Genomic DNA, 7,292 nt, shown 5'->3' with positions numbered 1-7,292 from the left:
TCATTTCGCGTCCTGCTTTGCAGACATCATATATTACGCCGCAGACGTGCGCATACGCATGAATCGGCCCCAGGAACGCAAATATTTACTCCGCGCACCGAAGCCACGATCCGGGCCCGTCCTTATCATATTCGAACCATCGACTGGGCTCACAAGCTTCTCTGTGCGTCAGACCACCGGCTGTGGCCCGCTGACACAGATACTAGTTGAGGTGATCTATACGTGACCTGACTTCAAGCTCGAAGGGCGACCTACAGGTACACAACCGTACTTGAAAATCTGTTCTACCGAGCCCGGCCGTGTCTGTTGTTCCTATAGATTTTATGCTCTATTGACCAATAACTAAATTAAACGAAAGCTTTCACGAAATATACTTTGTCCGAGATATTGTACGCCAACGGTATGGGTAACAGCTGCGTCCGAGTGTCGCCGTCGGGAGTGGCTTCGACGACTGCGGAAGTCAGCGTTCGTACAGGCTGGGGTGCGCCCGAGGGCCTCGGAAAGTCAGCTACGTTGGAGGTAAGTACGCACCCTTCGACGCCACAAATCTGAGAGCGTGATTTTGGCTTCGAGCTGGGCCATCATGCTGCTCATCGATACGCACGATGTAGTTTCTTTTTTCTTTTTCACAGTGTTCTTTTTTTGCACCAGCTGTGATCGGAAAAGATGCGTTGTGGATTGTCTTCAATCTTGTACACGTTACTAAAAAAATAGTAATCGATTACAATTACAATTACTTTTCGCTAAAAAGAATTCAATTCGATCACAAGTAATTGGGCGTTACTTCAGAATTTTAAGACGACAGATTTTTCCGCCGGTTTGGGAATGGGGCTTTCGTACTGTCTGTTGTTTAATTAGAATCACCCAATTATAAACTACTTATCTTCTTAATCCACCAATTTCGTTAAACCATTCTCCTGTGGGAAACTTGGTCCCAGCTTTCCTCGGCAGGAAACTTCTGGAAAGAACGGGCGCCATTAAAAGTAGGAGGGGAAAATAGTAGCAGTTAAAAGTAATCTTAGTATATCAAAACACAATCATATTACTCTTGCGATTACTTCCTGATAAATGTATTCAAATTATTACAACTTACTCCAAAAAGTAATGCAGTCATGGAAGAGGCGCATTTGACCTTTTGTAGCAGGTTCTGTAGCGGGTGAAATGTTGGTTTTGAGCAGCCACTGACGCTTTTGGAGCAGATGCCAACATCTGTGAGCGCATCACTCGAAATTGAAAAAGAGTGATTGCATCTCTAAATGAGTTCATTTATGATAGTGATCAAAGGGTTTCCCTTTTATACTCGAGCATATTATTTTTTACTATTTGTGATAAGAATACGTGGGGCGTGAAAGGAATACAGTCTCGTTAAATAAGTCTCTAGTCAGAGTATGTTATTAATAAGGGTATTAATAAATGGTTGAAAAGTGAATCATAGCGCAACACTTCATTGGGATAAAACCTCTTTCCCTTCCCCATTTTACACTCGGTACTTTGTTTAGCCTGTAAATACAGGGTGAAACAAGGAGACGGCAGGCTCTTTAAATCGACCGGAAAATTCGGTTTCTTAACCTATCGCGCTACGACTTTGTGTAGCGTTGCCCACAGATGGTGCATTTTTTTTTTTTTTTTTTGTAAAATTTGCAATGAGCGAACTTACCTGAGGAAAAAGTAAAGAAAGAAAAAGGCTAAGCTCCTATGGAAACGCAGCGACGCCACCGGTCTGCAAACAACACGGCGCCGTTTCGCACGGGAGACAAGAGATGGCGCAAGCAGTCGCGACGCCAACTGCCGCCAACGAACGAGCAGACGACACCGAGAGCCGGCCCTTTTGCAAACAAGGAACTGCAGTTCCTTGCTGTTACCGCGCCTGTCTTTTTTGTTTCTACGACTGTCGCCGCCTGCGGAACGCGCGCCGCTTTTGAGTCGAAAAGATCGTCTGCTAAAGAGGCCTGCCCTCGGCGCCGTATGTTCGTTCGTTGGCGGCGTTTGTTGCGCCATCTCTTGTCTCCCGTGCAAAACGGCGCCGCGTTGTTTACAGACCGGTGGCTTCGCTGCGTTTCCACAGGAGCTAAGCATTTTTCTTTGTTTCCTTTTTCCTCGGGTAAATTCGCTCTTTGCAAATTTTACAAAAAAAAAAAAAAAAAAAAGCACCATCTGTGGCCAACGCTGCACAAAGTCGTATCGCGATAGGTTAAGAAATCGAATTTTCCGATCGATTTAAAGAGCCTGGCGTCTTTTTGTTTCACCCTGTAAAACTTCTGTAATATGCCAACAAGAACCAGCATATCCGCTAACGGGTCTACCATTAAAAATGCGTACCGTAAGTTTAATGGAAGGGCCAAATTCAAGACTCTAATGTCATAAACTGCATAACCAACCACCCCAAAATAATATAAAAGCCTACACTTGCGCTTTAAAGGTTACACTGCTTTTTAGCGGCGTAGGAACCAGAGTTACGTCAAAGTTCGCTGCTCTTTCGATCGACAGCTGCACGGGAACTAGATTGACTACCGTATTTATTCAAATATACATAGACCCTAGTTTTATCATCTATCTTTCTGCTGTTTTTCTTAATTTTTTTTCTTAAATTAGAAATTAATTTACATTAAGGACAAAGAAGTTCGACCTGTAAACAATCCTGAGCATAACTTGAATGCCTATCGCGCTGAGCCAGGCGCTCCCCCGTGTCAACCGCTGCTCCCAGCACTCCGATGCAAAGCGGTGAAGCTCGACGCGCGCACGCTAGTGGGAGGCGAAGGGTGACGCGAGCGGCGCAAGCGCCACGGAACGAAGGCACGTGGCCGACATGGTGGTAATCAAGTGATCCTATCAGGAGTACAAGACCCAGGTTCTGTTTTATCACAGTAGCCGTCCCACTATTTTGCGAAGCTCTCTCGGGACTCTTCGTTCCTGGCATCGACGACATCGTCTGGAAATTTAGACTATGTGGGCCATCAACCAGCCAGCGCATCAACCGGCCAGAGCGGTTGATGCCCAGCATCAACGGCTCTGGCCGCTCGATTCGGAGCATCCGAGCGTGACATCATGGCACTCGTAATCTCCTGGTACGAGTTCTTTCATCGGCTAACCCAATCAAGTGCAGCGAATGTTCCGGGACTTGCGCTTTTAGTATTTGTGTTTGCGGTTGTATCCGTTCGAGCCTTCGACTCTGCTCTGACCTAAAACGAAACAAACTATACATTGAACAGAGATGATTTGAAATTCATATTTGTAAAAATTTTCCTTCCTTATAAATATATTCTTTCGTTGTTTTTTTTTTTTTTTTTCGTTAAGTCTATTTTGGCGCAGGTGTGGCACAATTCTTAGCAAAAACGGCATTGTGGCGCAAGACGTAGCAGACTTTTCATTCGTGGCGCAATTTGGCGCAAATGGCAGAGCACTTCCATCACATAGTAATCGATTTCAAGTAATTTGATTAGTTGTCATGAGTATCGTACAAGTATGACTGCCTTCTTGCATAACGTCAGGGACCGGATTAACAATAATTAGGGTTCAAAGTTAAGAGTTAAAACTAAGATGACGGTTTTCCCTGCCCGACGATCTTGGTGTTATAGAATATCGTATAGCTCTGGGGAGTTTAAATGGCAAAGTGCGACCCAGGGTCTGCCAACCCTTCGATAATGACCACTCTCGTTTTCAGAAAAAGTGAATGTCGGTGGTCGCCTTTTCGTTGTATTTTTTCTTTCTGAGAAGCCAGAGCGAAGTCAACGATACGGGCCAATAGTGCCGATCAAGCAGCACCAAAAGTGCAATGCCCATTTGTCCCCCCCCCCCCCCCCCCCCCTCCCCCACCTCCCCTTCAAGGAACGCCACTCCATGGCACTGCGGTCTCCTGCGGCGGTAAAAGGAACACGGTGGCGCGCGCTCGGCCCATTCTGCTCCTCTGGGTTTGGACAGACATGGCGCCGTTTCATTTGACATTCATGCTTTCGCATTCACACGTCATAAGAAGTGCTTGGGTGTCCCCGGATTTTCGTCTACGGGGCTCTGGAATGCGTTCTGAGCATGCGCAGTATTATGTTGTTTCTTTTAGAATGGCAACTATGTATACATATGATGAGGTCAGCTGGCAAGAAACGACTTTTCGTTCGTCGTTCGAACGGACTTGTCGGCCCTTTTCTGTCCTCGAAACATCAATAGTACCTTGCGCAAAATATCAGACGTCAGGCATGCGGCCAGAGCCTGCAGTGACTCGGCATCATTTTCCTGAATGATGAGCGCTGGAAAGGAGTATATATCGAGAGGGGCAAGTGCAGTAGATTCACCGAGTCGTCTGAGCCTCCAATAAAACAAAAGTGCCCGGGAAATCTGCTAGCAGACTAAAATATAATGCGCCGGCTGAGCAAGCCGCTACACAATTTTGAACCGGACTGCGGTCGCTCTTCGTGTTGTAGTGATCTCCCAGCATAAGCGGGTCGGCACTAATGTCCCGAGCATCATCAGGGGAGTAAAAGAAGCGACCGGAATTTCACAAACAGCTGTCGCGCTTAATGAAATATCGGTGTTATGACATTAAAATAGTGCGCTGTGGTTGTTTGTTCACTGAGCTGGTAATTTAAACCCCACTGACTGTGCCCTCGAAAGGACGGAGGTCTCTATAAAGTTATTAACGAAACAAAGCCTTTCGTCCAACCCAGCTACTTGTAAATAAAGTTATTCGTTCACTCTTTACCTAACCAAGATAATGAAACTCCTTCCTCAATCTCACGTTTGAATCTTAAAAAAAATGCATAAGACCAGAGAAGGTGTGCTGCTTTTGACAGTGGAATGCATGTTGGAGGAGTTGTGCCTTCAACCAGTGTGCCGTAGAATGTTTGCAAAGGGTTCTTTGCTTTTAGTGGAATTGATGTAGGAGACATGTGCAAGATCTGTGCTTGGGTGGAACGATTGTGCGAAACGTTGCATGCCGGTTTTTTTTTTTTTTTTTTTTTTTTTTTTTTTTTACAGCGAAGCTGTCTATGGCTAGGGTCCCCTGGATATTTCGTGTGCAGTGACTATAAAGTCACTAAAATAAAGCGTTGACGAACGCGCGTGCAAGATGCAACTTTGTTTTAGACTTTTGCTATAGACGCTTTACACACGCGCCAAATTACAGCCGCCATTGCTGACCTTTTCTTGTCTTACCGAGATGCCGAGCAACTGAAACGGTAGTTGACGATCCTCTACAAAGGCCGATGCTTTAGAAAAGGACACAGTTGAATTTAATATGGCAATAACCTGGCCTGCTATGGTAATGATGAAGTGAAATAAACGGAATAAGAGGAAACAAAAACTGAAGGTCAGTTATGGCGGCGTCCATGCACAGCTGCTGCAAAGCGTCTATAGAACAGCTACTGCTGCAGACGCCGGCACGTGCGGCGCGCGGAGCACCATTCCCTGCATTCTCCTTGATGCTCGGGCAATTTACCAATATGTCTTATTCAGTAGGTTAGTTATCAATAGGCACCATTTTCAAGGTCAGTAGACTCTCAGGTAGATAATAAAGGTTTCTCAAGGATTTGCCGCTGTGCGATCCGCGTCGGCCATGTCTACGCCCGCACCGCCCTCTCTTTGTGGTCGTTCCAAGCGCCTGCGTGCCTAATTTCCTTTCGCTCTCCCGGGGTGGCGATCCCGTCGCGCGTGTCTAGTTTCCTCCGGCTCCTCGGGGCGGTTCTGTGTCGTGTGCTAAACAGCTTCGCTGGTCATTCACCTTCAAAAAGTGGAATGACTTTTTTTTTTTCTCTCAAGGGGAGGGGGGGGGGGGGTATGAATCAGTCTTTGTAAGAGGGCAGCGCATGTGACCGCGTCTGCGGTAGAAGCAAAAGTATGTACGTACGCGAGCTGTTCTGTACAGGCGTGGAGAGCACACGAACGAGAACGGAACCTGGCGGCGGCAGTGGGCAAGCGAGGGAGCGTGGTCCGCACAGCGCAGCCACGTGGGTATTTCGCAACGGCGGCTGCCGGAGGGGTGGGAGGAAGGGTCAGCGTCGTCGGAGGGTACGTGCCCTAGTGGATGTAGCAGGAACGACCGAGAGCGCCCTCCCCGTGGTCACGTGGGATTTTCGGAACAGCGGCGGACTACAGGGGGAAGGGCGGGGGGCAAGAGAGAGCCTTGCTGCAGTTGGCGTGTATGTGCGAGGAACGACGAGAGGGAGAGCCGCGACTCTCCTGAGTTGGGTTTTGCGTTCGCACATGAACATTTTTTTACCGGGAAGGGGCACTAACGGCTACCGCTGTAGAAACAGGGTTACTTATGCACGTAACTTGCCAGGTTGACACCATCTATCATATAGACTAACCTTTTTTTTTTTCGTTTTTTTTTTTTGCAAATTTCTAATATCTAATGCGCGCGTGTGAAGCATCCCACTCTGGAAGAGTGTTTTTCCACCCAGTGAGAGCCTGCGCTGCGGCGAAGCGACATAAGCAGAAGCGCGATGTCTTTCTCGCAGGTGTAACTTCCCCGCAGTGCACTAGTGCGCTGCGAGAAGCGTACTAATGGGGCAATTAACCCACCCGAAGAGACCAGACGCAACTGTAGTCACTAAACTGGATCTTGCAAAAGTTGCACCGAGGTCCTTGTATGGCCGATATTTTGGTCCATGGAATGTGCAGTTTTTTCTTGATCTCTCCATTCCTGGTGAGCCGATCAAAAATTCGCGATGGCAGGTTGCTTAATAGACATTTACGGTATAGTCAGATTTTTTTATCCACACACCGGCGAAAAAAAGCGCGCATCTTCTCACCGCCACCACATGTTGCTTTGGTGCTTGGCAGCATTGAAAAATAACTTTCCTGTTTTTGAATACGCAAGAGCAATATAATTGTAGGAGATCTGTGGAAATAGGCATGATTGATAAAATGATTGTATACATAGCGCCAAAGACACTTATATTGGCGAGGAACGCTTTCAGTACGATGCCGCTCCATAGCGACCTTGGCGCGGTTCAGGACAATCCTACTGAAGATTGGAAAGGGCGGAAATGGCAATTGCCATGGCAACTGATACCCATCAACCAATCGCAATGCGAGGTTTTTGTCATCTGCGTGTTAGTATCTGCTTGTGTCCTGCTAGCAGGCAGGAAAGGCAATGACACGACTTTCACGTGATGATCCAGTGACTTTCGGCACAACGAGAATTATTGTGGATCTTCCAAGTATTGCATCATCTTCGATAAGATCAAATAAAATGGAAAGTTTTCGCGGATTGTTTTGATAACTTCTGCAACAATAACCAATAACAATATCACGCGCGTGCAAAGGCACCGGTGGCAGCAATATCAGAACAACCTATT

The sequence above is a fragment of the Ixodes scapularis genome, unplaced genomic scaffold, assembly GCF_016920785.2.
Source record: "Ixodes scapularis isolate PalLabHiFi unplaced genomic scaffold, ASM1692078v2 PGA_scaffold5__190_contigs__length_132052651, whole genome shotgun sequence".
NCBI classification, from domain to species: domain Eukaryota; kingdom Metazoa; phylum Arthropoda; class Arachnida; order Ixodida; family Ixodidae; genus Ixodes; species Ixodes scapularis.
Note: the sequence above shows the minus strand (reverse complement) of the source record.